The sequence below is a fragment of the Pelodiscus sinensis genome, chromosome 10, assembly GCF_052426305.1.
Source record: "Pelodiscus sinensis isolate ZL-2025 chromosome 10, ASM5242630v1, whole genome shotgun sequence".
Lineage (NCBI taxonomy): Eukaryota > Metazoa > Chordata > Testudines > Trionychidae > Pelodiscus > Pelodiscus sinensis.
In genome coordinates this window covers 46,336,812-46,353,976 of record NC_143061.1, presented here as the reverse complement: position 1 = coordinate 46,353,976, position 17,165 = coordinate 46,336,812, and the positions used below count along the sequence as shown (strand labels likewise).

The 17,165-nt window shown below is 53.9% G+C and overlaps 1 protein-coding gene across 1 annotated transcript in view; it reads right to left on the bottom strand.

Annotated features, from left to right (window-relative positions):
• Positions 1-10,279: 10,279 nt before the first annotated feature.
• Positions 10,280-17,165, bottom strand: part of LOC142830745 (uncharacterized) — a 54,835-nt gene continuing 47,949 nt past the window's right edge. The window contains exon 4 of the mRNA XM_075937499.2: positions 10,280-10,486. The gene's annotated coding sequence lies outside the window, so the exon portion shown is untranslated. The remainder of the gene's footprint in view (positions 10,487-17,165) is intronic.

Genomic DNA, 17,165 nt, shown 5'->3' with positions numbered 1-17,165 from the left:
CCTCACCCAGGTGGAGGTCACGCAGGACGTCCACCAGGGAGTGATGGTCTATTATCTCCCTGAGGACGTCCGCGGCGGCCGGGCACTGCTTGGGCCCCGTACGGTCCCGGTCCTCGAGGGTGCAATTGAAGTCCCCGCCCAGAACCAGGCACTCGCCAGGATCCAAAGAGCCAAGGAAGGCAGACGCCCGCTGATAGAAGCGGAGCCTCTCTGAGACGGATGACGGGGCGTAGATGTTGACAAGATTTAATATCAGCCCCTCTATCCGAACCCGGAGATGTAGCAGGCGACCCTGCATGACCTCGGCGTTCCCCAGCACCTCGGGCTGCATGTTTGGGGAGAACAGGGTAGCCACCCCGACTTGACAGGCCGACAGGTGGCTGAAATAAACTCTGTCCCCCCACTCCAGTTGCCAGCTAGCCTCTGCGGCCAGAGCCGCGTGGGTCTCCTGGAGGAATACGACAGAGTACCTCCCCTTCCGAAGGAAGGAGAGTACCTGTCACCTACGGAGGCTGGACCTGCAGCCCCGGGTGTTTAGAGTGGCAATGATGAGCGCCGGCATCGAGAGGGCTGGGGAAGATGCTTCTTGGCGGGAGTGCCAGCGGCCCCCGTTGGGCCTCGCAGCAAACCGTGACCGTGCCCAAAGGTAAGAAGGGCGTCACGGAAGCTGCGGACCCGCTGGTAAGCCGCGGCCTCCCGCCGCCCGGTCCCTTTACCCTCCCCTAGGAGGGCCCTTACTATTTGTAGGATGAGATGAAAATCTCCCCAGCGCTGAAGGGCGAGAGCGACTTTGTTCTTGGAGCCTCGGATGTCTTCCAAGAAATCACGCATCTCGCCCTTCAGCGCATCTGGCATCGGGGCCTCGGGCCCTCCAACGCCTTGGGGCCAGACCTCTCCCTGAGTCCCGTGACCCATCGACACCAGGTTGTGGGGTGTCTGAGGTCCTTGCTGGGAGGACAGTGGCGGAGGGAGACCGGCCCCAGATGTGCTGGGAGCAGGAGAAATGAAACCGCCTCCCGGGGGCCAACGTCTAGAGTAAACGTGGCAACCCCAGGGGCGGCAGTAACAGAGTAAGGGGAAGAGAAGAGTTCAGGCAGGGGATCAGGAAAAGGAGGGAGATGAGGAAGAGGGCTAGGGGGAAGAAGAGGTGGAGGATTGGGGAAGAGACAAGGATGGGGGGAGGAGGAAGACGGGCGGGAAGCTCAGTTGGGAGGGGGTTGGAACAGGGATCAGGAGAAGGAGGAGGGCAAGAAGCCTCAACGAAGGAGGCATCAGGATGCGGTGCCTCCTTGCAGGGCAGAGAATCGGTGGCAACAGTAGGGGTAGTGGTACTCTCCCAGTGTTGGGCTCCAGTGCCACAGAGAGTGCAGCACCAGAGGCCTCAGCACCGGGAGTGACGGATATTAACGGGACCTCCCTTCTGCTGAGAGCCTCAAGGGTTTCGGCGGCCGCTGCCGAAACGCTGCCGATCGCTGGGCAGACGGTCGCACCCTGGGGCAACTCAGAGGCAGGGAGAAGGGACAGCAGCGAGTCGGAAAGGGAAGGAGAGGTCTGTTGTTGTCCTTCCAGGACCTGATGATCCCCCTCTGAGGCAGCCAGGGTCAGCCCCAAAGCCTCCACCTCCTGAGAGAGGAAGGCGAGCCCGCTGCCCGCCACCAGATGGTGATTTTTGTCGGTGGCAAGGTCAGCGGCCGCCCCCTCAGTGGAGGTGGGAACAGTGGGAGCATCCTCCACAGATGCCCCCTCTTGCAGGGACCCCGGGAGGGAAGTGTTCACCTCTCCCGTAACCGCTGCGGTCACCTCAACCGCTTTGCAGTGCTGTGAATCGTTCAAGGGCTCAGAGGGTGGGATGGTTTCAGCGTCCATCCCCATAGGTGCAGGGAGGTTGTCCTCCTCCTCAGTGGGCGGGGTGGAATGCCGAGCACGCTTTCGGCACCTCCCTGTTGTAAGCTCCCATCCCTCGGAAGAAGGGGGCTGGCCCTGATTGGAGGAAGAGCCAGGGGACAAGGGCACTGGTAGGAGGGCAAGGGTAGATGAGGGCTGGGCAGCAGGGGAAAGGGATGCCTCCCCCTGAGGTAGGTCCTGCCCGAGTCCCGTCACTGACCCCGCGGCCCTCTCCTCCGCGGGCCCGGCCTTGCCGCTTTTGGCGGTGGCAGCAACAGCACCCACACGCTCATCTGGGCCCTGCGGAACCAGAGCGGGATTGACGACGGTCACGGTTGGAGGAGGGGCGACCCCAGGGTTCGGACCGTCAGGGCCACCGGCGATGGTAGGGCCGGTGCCCTCCCGGGCATCGGGGGTCCCGGGTGTCTCTCCAAACCGGGCCAGGGGACAGTCCCTTCGGACGTGCCCCGTCGCCCGACAGAGAAAACACCGGGCCTCCCCCATGGTGTAGTACATCCGGTACCGGGCCCCTTGATGGGGCACCAGAAATGACCCTTCGAGGGCTTCTCCGCCACGTCCCACCGGCAGTAGTTGGATTTGTACCTGCCGGCGAAAGGAGAGGACGTGGCGGAGGGTAGGATCTTTGCAGCCCAGAGGAAGGGGACTCAGAACTGACAGAGGCCTCCCCAGGGTGGAGAGGAAAGGCAGTAGGGCGGCATTGGGGAGGAAGGGAGGAATGGAGGACAAAACCACCCATATGCCCAGGTCCTCCAAAGGCTCGAGGGGAACGTGGACTCCCCCCACTGCCAAACCCCTTTTCACCGCCTCCTGGACGGCGGCCTCGGACGCCAGGAAGAATACCACCTTCCTGAACATCCTAGAGGCTGCCACCATGGCCGCAAGCCCCATCACGTGTGCCAATGCCCGCACGTAGGTTTCCACGTGGGGCGAGGCCGCCACCAAGAGACAACGGACCCCGTGCCTCCTGGTCAGGGTGGGAAAGGGGCCGCGGCCGCTGGGGATGGTATTCCTGGAAGCGGCTTGGGAGGCGGCAGGTGGGAGGGTGGCGGCTACCTGGGCCTACGCCCTGGGGCCCGGGACACGGTTGCCCCCAGAGCTGGTGGAAGGAACAGGGGAGCGGGAAGGAGGGGGGGCCGCGGCCAGCAGATGGGTCGCGGCCGGGGAGTGAGCCCTCGCCTCCGGGCAGGGCTCTTGCCCTTCTTAGTCCCCCGGCCCTTCCTACCCTTCAGGGGAAGTTCTTTAGAGGTGACTGGAGGTGCCGCAGCAGAAGCGGTCGAGGCCCCGGGGTCCTCGTCCATTTTTGCTCCCTTTACCATAGTGACGGGGGGCCCGGCAGCCTAGAGGTGTTGTTGCTTTTAGGGGTGGGCAGGGGAGGTCTGGCAGGGGTGTCGCTGGACAACCCCTCCATTGTGGTTATAGGTGGGAAGGAAGGACAAACAAACAAACAATTAGGGGAGGACCAAAAACACCAGGGGAGGGAACAAGGAGGCAGAGGGAGGGGAGGAAGGAGGTTCACCGCTCCCCCCCCCCCACTAGGCTGGAAGTGGGGTGGAGGGCGACTGTTCAGAAAGGGGAAAATGGAAGGAGTGAGGAATACAGCTCCCATCACAGGACGGCAAGAGCGGCTCCTCCGGCTGCACTGGGAATGTGAGAGGGTCAATCATTGAAAGGCATGTGGGAAGTGAAACGGTGTGTGTGGGGGGGGGCAGTAACTAAAGAAGAGTGGGAGGCTCAGGCGCCGAACGAGATGACAGGGGGGCATGGGCACACGGGTAGAGGAGAGGGGATGCAGGCTGTGAGGAGGGGCCTGCTCAAGAAAGCAGGGGGGCAGCACGATACTTCAGGCCGGGGGGGGGGGAAGGAAGCTAGTGTGCCCACGGGCGCCTGAGTGGCAGGTTCACTGTACCTGCGGCAGGACTCACCAGAGCAAGGGAGGGGCGGGGAGGCAAGCAGTGAGGCCAAGGAAGGAGATGGCCCCCGCAGCACCTGAGGCTGGGGAGGGAGCAGCAACAGCAGCAGCAGAAATGCAGGGGAGACAGCAGGGAGCAGAGGGAACCACCCCCAGTCCCAGCACCCCACAAAAGCTGTGCCAGCTGCCACCTAGGGGCCCAGATGGCAAAAGACCCCTCACAAACACTCACCCCCCCCCCCCACAAACTTGTGGAGGGGAATTAAGAACCCCAGGAGCTGCTGTAAAGCAGCCCCCTTACCTCCTCCACTCCAGAGGGAGTAGCAGCTGCAGGAACGGTGAAGTTCAGGCCTGCAACTGTGAAAAAGGGGCCAGGCAGTCCCCAAAAAGATGGAAAATGGGGGTCCCGCTCCCCCCACCAGGGTGAGGCAGCAAAGTCCCCCCTGTCCACCCCCACACCCCCAGCAGCTCCTGCAGCCAGCTGAGGGGTGGGGATGGGGAAAGGCTGCCTGCAGACAGAGCAGGCAGAAAGAAGAGGGGACCTGGCCCAGAATGTAGCCAGGGCCTGCCTGCCACAACCCCAGTGGCCCCCCCACACACCCCTCCCAAAAAGTGGAGGGGAGGGGTGCAGGGAAGGAAAAAGCACAACAAGCCCAGACCAGCAGCCTGCTGTGCTCAGTGGAAGAGTGGTTGCTCTTTCCACCTCCAAGTCAGAGACAAAGCGGGGCGATACAGCCCGTTCAAGAGCTTGGTGGAAGGGAAAAGAGGCTGCTGTAGCACAGGAAACAGCAGCAATCCTGGCTAATTAGGGGCAGCTGAGACAGGGTACCTGCAAATCAATTAAGGTCCAGGTGAAGCTGATTGGGGCTGCCACAAGGCCCCCTCCCCCGGAATTTAAATATGACATCTGTGCTGGCTGCCTTATTCTACATCCATGAAGACTTTGGCTGTGTCTAGACTGGCAAGTTTTTCCACAAAAGCAATTGCTTTTGTGGAAAAACTTGTCAGCTGTCTACACTGGCTGCTTGAATTTCCGCAAGAACACTGACTTCCTACTGTCTGAAATCAGTGCTTCTTGCGGAAAAACTATGCTGCTCCTGTTTGGGCAAAAGTCCTTTTGCACAAAACTTTTGTGCAAAAGAGTCAGTGTAGACAGCTCAGATTTGTTTTGTTCAAAAAAGCCCTGATTGCGAAAATGGCGATTGGGGCTTTTTTGCACAAAAGCATGTCTAGATTGGCCATGGATGCTTTTGCGCAAAAAAAAACTTTTCCGTTAAAAGCATTCGCGGAAAATCATGCCAGTCTAGACGTAGCCTTTGAGTTTAAGGTGCTTCAGCCCTCTCAGCCGCTCTAATCCAATGCCCTCCCCCTCCCACAGTGCCAAGCACCCCTAGCCCCCCACTCTAACCCAGTCCCTTTCTCCTTCCCTCCCCCAGATCTAGCCCCCCCTCCCGACCCACCCTCTAACCCAATGCCTGTGTCTCACCGGAGCTGCTGCCACTGCAGCCACACACTTCACCCTCCAGGTACTGGGGTGCATGTGCAGAGTGGCCCTGAGCAGTCTGGGTGTGTGGCTCCAAAACTAGCAAGAGACGCATTTCTTTGAGCAAAGAACTGCATGGGTTGGCCACCCCTGATCTGTCTCAATGAAGACAATCAGATTCCACAAGCCAAATACATAGAGAAGGGTTGGAAGTTAGCTTCATTTGCAAGTTTGAGAGCCACCAAAAAGGTATGAATAAAGACATTACCTGGCTAGCACACTACCTTCCACACCCTAATGATTTAACCAAGTAAACAATTTGCACTTTCTCTATCAGCTTCTTGTAACTTGAAGGCTCTAATTCACTATTTTCCCCCTTCTCTCCCCCTTGTTAGTCTAAGGTGCTGCTAGACTATTAGTTGTTTTTTAAGTTTTTCCAGTTACAGACCAACTCAGCAACCTTTCTGAAGCTTTTGAACGATCAGATCTGTGATTCATCCAAACATTTTGTACCTTGCTCTCTGTAGCTCAGAAGGGAACAGAATAGAGGAGGTCCCTCGAGGGGTCACTTGGTCAAATGACCCAAATGTGGATCACTAGTGACTCTGAATCCCCAGGAAGTAAATTTCCAAACAATTCAGAGGAATCTTTCAGATTATAGAGCACTTAGAAAAGTGGAATTTTAAAGCTGATAGAACTGGTGGGAGTCAGTGGAATGTTTTACTGTAATTTGCTAGTCCTGGTTAGGGTAGTGGAGTTGTGGGACTCTAAGTCCTGGTACTGCTGGGAAGGGAGCCCCGAGGCTGGAGCCTGCTGCTGAAGAGGTGAAAAAGGCAAGGAGGACCCTGCACAGGCTGCTGGAGTGGCACTAGCACGGGGTGGGGAACCTAAAGCCCAGGAGCTGGATGCGACCTCTGGCTTGCCACACCCTGGCCTCCCAAGATTTGAGACTCCCCTCAGTATAGGGGAGCTTGTGCTGGCAATGCAGCTCCCGCCGTTGTCCCACCATAGGCCTGGAGCACACAGACAAAAAAATCTGCTAGTCTGGGCCCCCTAGACTATGCTGTGCGAGGGGAATGTGGGGAGTGTCTTTCTCTTTCTCAGTCCAGGGCCACATCAGTGAGGTTTGTTTGTCTTTTTTGTTTCTCACTTGTGTGTGGCCCCTGACTGATTTTTCTGGGGGTCTGTTTGCCCCAAACCCAGAATCTGAGCATCCCAGGGACCAAGAGCTCTGGACCTGGGAGGGAACATGTAGCTAGAGATGGGCAGGAATCAGATTTTCTGTTTCAGAGAAAATCATTATTTTGAAAAATATTCCAAAGCAAAATATCTTTTTAAAATTCCTGCAATTAAAAAAATATGCAACCAAACAACATTTTAAAATAATCATTTGGCACTAATTGAAGAATCTCTTTTCAATAAAACTAAAATATTTCATTCAGACATTGACCTTTTTAAACTCTGAAAAATGTTTTTTCTCTAAAAATACATAGTGTTTTTTTAAGGGTCATTTTGAAAAAAAAATCAAACCATTCCATTCTGAGAGTGTTGACCTTGGTTCAATGTTGAATATTTGGTTTAGGGGGTTTTCCTGCTAGATGAAATTGTCACAATCAACACTTTTTTCTCAATTGTTTGGTTTAGACAAAAAATGGCATTTTCTGTCAAAAACATGTATTGACAAAACATATCCGATGGTCATCATTTACCTACTCCCTGGGGTTTTATTACCAGTTACCTTCTGAAACGGGGTGCCCCATGGACTTCTCGCTAGGCAGCCATCACTTAATGATGATGAACTAAGCTCAGTCCTCATATGAGCAGGTACAATTCTGCCTGAGTTTGGCCCAGTGAGTAGCCAGTGAGAAGCAAGTCTTTCAGACCATGCCTATGTATTCAGTTTTATTGGGATAGTTATATTAGCAAAACCCTCAGGCTATATTAGACTACAGGCTTCTTGCGCAAGAGAGCATCCACACTGCAAAAGTGCATTGAAAAAGCAATGTGATTTTGTGCAAAAGAGTATCCAGACTCATACGATGCTCTCTCGCAAAAAAGGCCACCCGGAACCAGTTGCTTCCAAGGGCTAGTGCCAGATACTTACAGAGACACATGCTTAAAAGGACCCCCCTGGACAGCCATTTCTCTGCTGCTGCTGCCTGCTTGAGGACCTCTTTGAGAGACAGCAAAGCTTCAGCAGTGCCTGCTGCAGTTGCCCTGCTCTTTTTTGGGGCGCCACAGCTTTTTCCTGTTGAGTGCTATGGAGCCGGAGCTGCCCCGGGCAGGCAATGGCCCCACATGGCTATGCTGCAGTTCTTGCATCATTTGCTGCTAGTAGCCTACCTCTTCTTCGTGGATGTGGACCCTGAGCTCCTTCTCAGGACCCTCTCTGTGGCTGAAGCTGCTCCAATCTGGCTGCTGCACCCTGTAAACTAGAAGACTTAAGAGGCGTGCGCGTTACTCCTTTTATTACTCCTCTATAGACACCCTGACCATCAACCTTCTATACCCCGTGTTCCCTGAGCTATGGCACACTCGAGTCGGAATGGGCTGAGTCTCAAACCCGCCACCAGTTTCCCTCACAGTCCATCAATTATTGATATGTCAGAGTTATTTTCCTGGGTATCTCTGATAGTACCACTGAAAGCGTCCAAGCAGCTGCTATAGTTCTTCTTGTTGCCTGGATTTCCTCCAGTTCTCAGGGTCGGGGCATCTTCGATGTTGCCCTCTTCCCTCCCCCCAAGGCCCCAATTCCAGCCCTGGTGGGCAGGGGTCAATCATCATCGCCTCTCTAGGGGTCCATCTCTTAAGAAGATTAACATTGTAGATTTTCTTTTTCTGCCTTCGCCCTAGGGTGCAAACTTTGTAGTCTATCTCCCCCACCCAGCGTAGGACTTCATATGGCCCTTGCCACCTTGCTAATAGATGGACTCTTGAGATGGAAGTAACAAGATCACCCGGTCCCCAGGTTCAAACACACGTACCCGGGCCCCCTTATTATATTCCTGTGCTTGACTTTCCTGAGCCTGGAGCAAGTTTGTTTTTGCAAACTCTTCCAGCTGCCTTAACCTCTCCCGGAGGGCTAACATATAATGTACAGCGCCCTACCCCTTGTGGATTGTTCTTCCCATTCCTCCTTTAGTAAGTCCAAGATCCCCGGGGCTGCCGCCCGTATAATAGTTCGAATGGGGAGAACCCTGTGGAGGACTGCGGGACCTCCCATATGGCGAACAGTAACTCCAGCAAAAGCTGGTCCCAGTCTCTTGGGTTTCCCTCCACAAAGTGACAGAGCATACTTTTAAGAGTCCAGTTAAACCTCTTAATGAGGCCATCTGTCTGGGGGTGGTAAACCGATGTCCTCAATGTTTTGATGCTTAATAGCTTATGCAGCTCTCCCATTACGCGCCCTGCAAGGTTAGCCCCTTGGTCTGTCAATATCTCCTGAGGGATCCCCACTCGTGAGACTATCTTCACTAATTCTCTTGCTATTGTGCTTGCACTGGTGTTCCTCAACGGGACAGCCTCGGGGTATTGTGTTGCATAGTCCAAAAGGACCAAAATATATTGGAAGCCAGTCCTAGACCTTTCTACTAGCCCCACCAGGTCTAGGGCAACCCACTTGAAGGGGACTCCTTTGATCGGTAGAAGGACTAGGGGGGTGCCTTGGGTACCAGCCCGGGGGCTGTCTTCTGGCAGTCGAGGCAGGACTCACAAAACTTTTATCTCTATATATATTCCAGGCCAAAAAAACTTTTGCATTATTCTTTGGCTCATCTTTTCTTGTCCCAGATGCCCGGCCCATGGATGGTCATGGGCCAGTTCTAAGATACCCCTTTGGTATCTTTTAGGAACCAGCAACTGATGCATTTCTCTCCTCCCCCTCCTCCCCATTTGAGGCACCACACAGTACAGGCAGGGGCGGACTGGCAATCAAAATAGGCCCAGGAAATGGGTTGAGAATGGCTCTCCCCGTGACATCACCCCTGCGTGCCTCTCCCCCTTTTCCTGTGTCCCCAAGCAAAAAAAGTTTGGCCGCCCTCCCGCTTTTTTTATCCGGGGAGGGTGCACGCACAAATGAAGCTTGCGCAGCTTCCTGCGGGGTGGGGTGGCTTCCTCGGGAGGAGCCCAAACCCCAGGGCATTTTCATCTCCTAGGAGGGCACCAGAGACTTCCCATGTGAGGACAATGGGAGGGCAGGTTCATCCACAGCAAGTCAGTTAACCCAATGTGTGTGTCATTAACTCGAGGGCGGGGGGAAGAGAGGCTGGGGGGGAAGTGTTCCCTCTAAGCGTATGTCCACACTAGTCCCCTAGTTCGAACTACGGAGGCTGATGTAGGCATTCGAAGTTGCAAATCAAGCCCGGGATTCAAATATCCTGCACTTGATTTTCATCTTCCCAGCCGGCTGCCATTTTTGAAATGTACAAGTCCGGACTAACTGCCCGCGTCTACATGCGGCAGGGACCCTGGAATGAGGTTTAACAGGTGGTTCTAACTAGGGCTTTAATTCGAAATACCGGGTCCCTGCCACGTGTAGAGGCGGGCAGTTAGTCCGGACTTGTACATTTCAAAAATGGCGACCAGCCGGGAAGATGAAAATCAAACGTGTGACGGACCGGGCTGAATCTGGGCACAGCTGAGGGTGTCTTCTCAGGGCGAATTGCTCAAATTCAGGGCTCCTTACAGACCCCAGACTGGAGACTTTCCCAAACAGGACACAAACCAGTCTCACAGAGTGCTTCAGCTGCCTGCCTGAAGCCTCACGAGAAAAACTCCTCCGACACCCCAGCAATATCTGTGCCCTAGATGGCCCCAGGCCTCATACACAGGAGAGGGGGTCTTAGAACCCAATCCCACCTACCCCAAACAAGTTCTGTCTGGTTCCAAGAAACCAGCCACAGTTCCCAGATCAATTTACTCTCTGGATCTCACCCACAAATCATGCTGAGCCAATCCTTTAGAATCTACAATCTAAAGGTTTATTATAAGAAAGAAAAGCATGAGAGTAAGGTTGTTAAAGTATTATACATTACATGCATCGAATCTCCCAGTTCTCGATGCAGGCTCTAGCAGAGATGTTATAGCTGCTGGCTTAAAAGTTCTTGTTGCACATCCTATGGCAGGATGGGTCCACAGTTCTTCCCGGCTCGTGATTCCCTGCAAGGCCGCATCTGGGGTCAGAAGCAGATCTGAAAACCAACATGGAGTCGGCCACATCGCCTATTTATCCATCCTTCCAGGTTTCTTTCCAACTGGCTAGAGTCACTTGGCCAGTGGCCAGGTGTGTCTTTGGCCTCCAGAGATCCATTGTTCCCTGGAGACTTGCTCATTAGCATGTCAATAGGCAAACATTCCTGGCTCATTACTCAACCACATATAGGGTATGTCTACACTACAGAGTTAGTTCGAACTAACTTAGTTCGAATTAGTTAATTCGAACTAAGCTAATTCGAACTAACGCGTCTAGAATTAAAAACTAGTTCGAATTAGCGTTTTGCTAATTCGAACTAGCAAGTCCACATTGAGTGGACCATGAACAGGGCTTAAGGATGGCCGGAAGCAGTGCTGGCAGGGCATCAGAGGAGGACTTAGAGCGTGGAGTTGCTGTCTCAGGCTAGCCGAGGGCTGCGCTTAAAGGGACCCGACTCCCACCCCGGACAGACAGTTCTCAGGGGTGTCCTGCTTGAAAACCAGTCCTGGCTTGGAGTGCCCGGAGTGCCCACACTGGGCACATCACAGCACTCGGCCATCAGACCGGCTGCACTTGCCGCAGGCTGCCATCTGGGGAGAGGGGACAATTGGGGGGCTCCAGGAGAGCTTCCACCCCCAGAAGCCCGCAGAGACAGCCCCATCGGGGGCTCGTACCCCATTCCTCCCTCACCTCCTTCCACTTACCCTTCCCTAGCCCCCCTTCTTGTTGATGTACAAAATAAAGATAATGTTTCTTACAACATTGACTCTGTCTTTATTGAACAAAACTGGGGGAGACTGGGAAAAGGAGGTGGGAGAGGGGAAGAGAAAGGCTGGAAGAGGGGAGGGCAACTAATATGATCAGGGGTTGGGAACAGGTCCCAGATGAAGAGAGGCTACAGAGACTGGGACTGTTCAGCTTAGAAAAGAGGAGATGGAGCAGGGACAGGATAGAGGTCTCTAAAAGCAGGGGTTGGGTGGAGAGGGTGCATACAGAAAAGTTCTTCATGAGTTCCCATAAAGAAGGACTAGAGGACACCAAAGGAAAGGAATGGGTAGCAAGCTTCAAACTAGTAAGAGAAAGTTGTTCTTCACGAAGCAAAGAGTCAACCTGTGGAACTCCTTGCTGCAGGAGGCTGTGAAGGCTATAACTAGAACAGAGTTTAAAGGGAAGTGAGATCAAGTCATGGAGGTTGGGTCCATGGAGTAGTCTTAGCCAGGGGGTAGGAGTGGTGTCCCTGCCCAAAGTTTGTGGAAGGCTGGAGAGGGATGGCACGAGACAAATGGCTTGGTCACTGTCTTCGGTCCATCCCCTCCAGGATCCCTAGGGTTGTCCGCTGTCGGCAGACAGGCTACTGGGCTAGATGGACCTTTGGTCTGACCCAGGACGACCATTGTAAGCTCAGGGCTCAGGGTCGGGGGTCTCAGTGGACCCCCTTGATTTTCATGCACACCTGCTCCTGGGTGGCCAGGCTGGCAGCTCTCCTGCCCTAGACGGCCACTTTCCTGTGCCTAGTGCGGAGATCGTGGACGAGGTCCACAATGTCTGCACTAGCCCAGGAAGGTGCCCGCCTCTTGCGGTCCCGGGCAAGCTCCCGGGAGCCGCCAGCCTGGTCCCGGGAAAAGGGGGTGGGCTGGGGGACATCGGGTGGGTGGCTCTGTGCCGTGCCAGGTGCAGGGTCTGCTGGCTGGGTGCTGGCAGGCTTGCACCTGGCACGGACACCGTAGCCAGCCCGTGCCCCTTTAAGGGGTCCGGGGCCGGGAGGGGGGCATAGATTTTCCCTGGTGTTGGCCAGAGTGGCCACCAGGGAAAGCTGGGGAGGGCTAGCCTCCCACTAGTTCGAATTAAGGGGCTACACACCCCTTAATTCGAACTAGTAAGTTCGAACTAGGCTTAATCCTCGTAAAATGAGGTTTTCCTAGTTCGAACTAAGCGCTCCGCTAGTTCGATTCAAATTCGAACTAGCGGAGCGCTAGTGTAGCGGCTATGAATGTTAGTTCGAACTAACGTCCATTAGTTCGAACTAACATTGTAATGTAGACATACCCATAGAGAAATATTCAGTACTCATACAAAGTACATGCTTATAACTTCACCCACAGACATTATACAATCACATGAGTAGCATACAGAGAATCAGAAGAAAGTAAGTTTCTATTTGACACCTCACATTTTCCCCTTTGTGCCACTTTTGGGGCCAACACCCCCCCCCCCATCCCCATGGGTGCAGCAGTGATCTGGCTACTTCCTTAAAATTCAGTAACATGACAAAGCATGGGATATTTAAATCCCGGGCTTGATTTGCAACTTCAAATACCTACATTAGCCTCCCTAGTTCGAACTAGGGGGCTAGTGTAGACATACCCCAAGGCTGTGTCTACATTGGCACCCTTTTCCGTAAAAGGGATGCTAATGAGACACTTCAGAATTGCAAATGCCGCGGGGGATTTAAATATTCCCCGCGGCATTTGCATGAATATGGCTGCCGCTTTTTTCCGGCTCGGGGTTTTGCCGGAGAAAAGCACCAGTCTAGACGGGATCTTGAGGAAAATAAACCCTTTTCTGGAAGATCCCTTATTCCTACTTGATATTTAAATCCCCCGCGGCATTTGCAATTCCGAAGTGTCTCATTAGCATCCCTTTTACGGAAAAGAGTGCCAATGTAGACACAGCCTAAGAGTTTACTCCCATGAGTAGAATGGTCTCTCTCCTGCAGGTGTCTGTCCTTCTGCATCACCCCCAGAATCCTGTGGCACCTGCACCTTCCCTTACCCCTGCACCCTCCTGGTGCCTTCCCCTTCCCTCACTGCCCCTGCCCCCTTTTCCCCCTTTTTCCCTGATACCCCCTTTCCCTCACCACCCTCTGCCCCCATTCCCCTCATGCCCCTGTACCCTCACACATGACTTGCTCCATCCCCGCCTTCCTCATGCCCACCCCTTCCTTCAAGCCTTCTCCCAGCACCTTCCCCTCCCCCCTCTAGCCTTCAATGTCCTTACTCTCTCCTCTCCCAGCATCACCCTGTTCCCCCTCCCACTGACACCTCCCCTCCTGCCCTTTTCCTCATTGTCTCCACTTGGCCCCCTGGCATTTGTCTCTCCTCCACCCTGTCCCTTGGTACCTTCCCCTTTCTTCTCCTGACCTAAGCCCCTTCCTCTCCCTCCCCCACCTTCTACCTTCCAGTTTGCAGGGCTGGAGACTGTGATTGGGCCCCAGAAGTCCCCACAGCCCTGGCCCCAGCTGTTTCCGGGGCTCCAGACCACGTGCCAGGCCTGGAGCTGGGCCTTGTGGTGCTAATTTTACTGAAGTCCCCGCACCAGCTTTGGCTCCCATTAGCAGGAACATGGGGGTGGGGAGAAGTCCCGCCCCCCCAGACCCACCATGTGGAGCACGGCTGTTTAAGTGGGTCTGTGCGAGAGGCGTAGCAAGGGTGTTTTGTGCCCTGGGCAAAGGCCAAATTTGTTACTATGGATTGTATTATGTCCTTTCATAGAAACTTTGTATACTTTTACAGAACATAGAAACATAGGATTGTATTAAGCCTTTTTACATAAAAATCTTGTAAACTTTGTACTCCCCCCCCCCTTTGCTAAACTGATTGTCCTGTTGAGTGAATGAGGTATGACTGGATAAGGCATGGAAGGAAAGCATCTCTGAGCACTTGCAATGGTTGGAGAAAGGTGGAAGCCAGATTCAAGAACAATAAGAACAATGGGACCTGTGAAGTGGGCTCATTGAAAGAAGGCTGGACTTATGGATGCCTTGGGAGTAAGCAGCAAGAGCCTGCTTTTGGAAGGTCCCTCTTTGAAGGTGAATGGGGGAGCATTGCACCCCATGCACGCACCCCTCCTCTCCCAGAGGAAGGCACCCCCAGTGCCGGGGGGAGCAGTCCCCCAATCAAATCCTCCCCCCCCCCCGCCCAGCCAAGCACCAGAGGAACATACCTTGAAAACCACTGCTCCTCCCACCCAGCTGGCTGCTTCAGCTCGCAGTTTGGAGCCGGCAGCAGCACTTAGCCGGCCAGCAGCTCCCAAGAGCAGCGTGCGCTCCAGTCCCAGCGCTCCCCTGGCGGGGGGCGGGAGGAAGCATTCCCCCTCACCCAGCCCCAGCCAGGCACAGAGGAACATACCCTGATTGAAAACCACTGCTCCTCCCACCCCGCTGGCTGCTTCAGCTGAAGTTTAGAGAGAGCTGCTCAGCCGCAGCGTGCGCTCTCTGGTCCCCACCCACCCTAGCGTGGCGTCCGGGGTGCGGGGCAACTACCCCCCCCCCCCAGCCTCCTTCTCTCTGCCTCTGGAGTGGGGGGGAGAAAGGGCCGTGCAGAGCCAGAACTCCGGCAGCTGCTCCCAGGAGTGGCTTGCCGGGTTTATCCCCCTCCTCCTCCAGCAGCTGCCAGCTGGCCCAGGGTGAGGGGCAGATGGTGGCCTTGAGAGCCGTATGCTCGAGCAGCCCCAGACAGCTGTTATGAGCCAGGGCTACCAGGCCAGGGTGTGCATCCGGGAGGCCCCGAGGGAGAGGCTGTCTTAGACACCCCAGTAACTCTCCCCAGGGCCTCACCAACAGTGGCCTCTGCCTTTCAGCTCTTTTCCTTTCCCTTCTCACCTCCTCCTCTTGCCCTTTCCTGCCTCCCAATAAACACACCTGTTTGCTTTCACAACAAAATGAGTCTTTCTTTATTCAATAGTAAGAAAAGGTAGGCAAGGGGAGGGGGGAAGTGTGAACTGGGAGGGGGGACTCAGGACTGGGAGGAAGGATCAGGAGTGGGAGCAGGAGTGGGGTGGCTCAAAGTCCCACCTCAGGTGCGGGGACCTCGTGGGGATGTGTGGGTCTGGGGGGCCACAAAGAGGTGGACAGGAAGCGCAGCTAGAGTGGGGTCAGGGTTGGCAGGAGGCAGGAAAAAGTGGGCATAGGCATAGCTTGGGGATGGGCATTGGGAAGGGAAGGAGCAGAGGCAAGGCATGGGGAGGGATTAGAGGCATAGCAGGGTGGGCAATGGCCATAGGAGGGGGGGCAGGAGAGTTGTTACCAGATTTGCCCAGTACTCTGGGATATGCTCATTTATTGGGGTTACTCTTATGGGACTGGGGGAGGTTAACAATTCTATCAGTGTGCTGCTTGTGCTTACTTGTGCTCTCATATGGAGCTGAATTCTTCCTGCTGCCAATTCCCCCTCCCACTGCAGCTCTCCTGAAGGAACTAAGTTCCTCAGGATGGGGTTCTTACCACCTTAGCAACACACACCAACACTCATACCCATTAAGGGTATATCTACACTACCCCCCTAGTTCGAACTAGGGGGGTAATGTAGTCATACGGAGTTGCAAATGAAGCCCGGGATTTGAATTTCCTGGGCTTCATTTGCATAAAGCCGGCCGGCGCCATTTTTAAATTCCGGCTAGGTCGGACCCCGTGCCATGCGGCTACACGTGGCACGGGGTCCGACCTAGCCGGCATTTAAAAATGGCGCCGGTTGGCTTTATGCAAATGAAGCCCAGGAAATTCAAATCCCGGGCTTCATTTGCAACTCTGTATGACTACATTACCCCGCTAGTTTGAACTGGGGGGGTAGTGTAGACATACCCTAACAGAGCATGTCTGAGAGGACTGGGTAATCAGCACTCACAAGCTGACCCCCTCATATGTCCGTGTACTCAGCTGGCTGGGTTTAACAGCAATGCCACACTGCACCCTCATGTGCCTTTGTACTCAATGGGCTGGATTAAACAGCACTTTAAACTGCCCTCCTCATATGCCCCCAGGTTCAGCACTTCCCTATCCCCACTTTCACACCACAGTCATTTACTGGTAAACCACACGATGAGCAAACCTCACAGGACTTTGGGCACTACAGGGATCTTTAGCTTGGGTACAAGAGGCGTTGTTGCAGAGCCAATGGGGAAGCCAAAACAACACCTCTTGAGGAAGAGTGAGCGAAAGAGAAGGATAGAGAGAGAAGCAACCAGCTTAACAATGAAAGTTAGGGTATGTCTACACTACAAAGTTAATACAAAATAACACCCCTTATTTCGAATTAATTTTAATAGCGTCTTCATAGGCAAACTACTATTTCAAAATAAAATTGAAATAGTGGAGCCCTTATTTTGAATTTGGTAAACCTCATTCTACGAGGAGTAACACCAAATTCAAAATAGCTAATTCAAAGTAAGTGCTGTATAGACACTTATTTCGAATTAGGGGTCCTCCAGCCCTTCCCAGGGAGCCCTGGTGGCCACTCTGGGTACAACCAGGAAAACTTACTCTCCTCTCCTCCAGCCCCAGAGCCATTAAAGGGGTAGAGCCTGTGTCATGAGGTTTAGCCAGCAGCCTGGGGGTTAAGGAGTTAACTACACCTAGCCAGGTGGAGTGAGCAGTAGGAATGTAGGTGGGACTTTCAAACTGGGACAAAGGAATTTGGTTTTTTTTCCTTTCTCCTTTTGTGTCTCTGTGTGTTCTCTGCTGCTACAGAGAGGGACAAGCATGGCTCTCTCTCTCCAAGACACCATTCTTCATTTTCTGTAAGTAGGGTAAAGTTTAGGTAGTTTCGTTAGGCTTTATTGTTTTAAGGGTTGGGTATGGGATCTGAGATCTGGCACTGTTTAAAAGATGTTTTGGCTTTTCTTTGTAACTAAGTTCTAGGCCCATGGAGTTTCTCCATGAGTATATTTTGTTACCTTCCCAT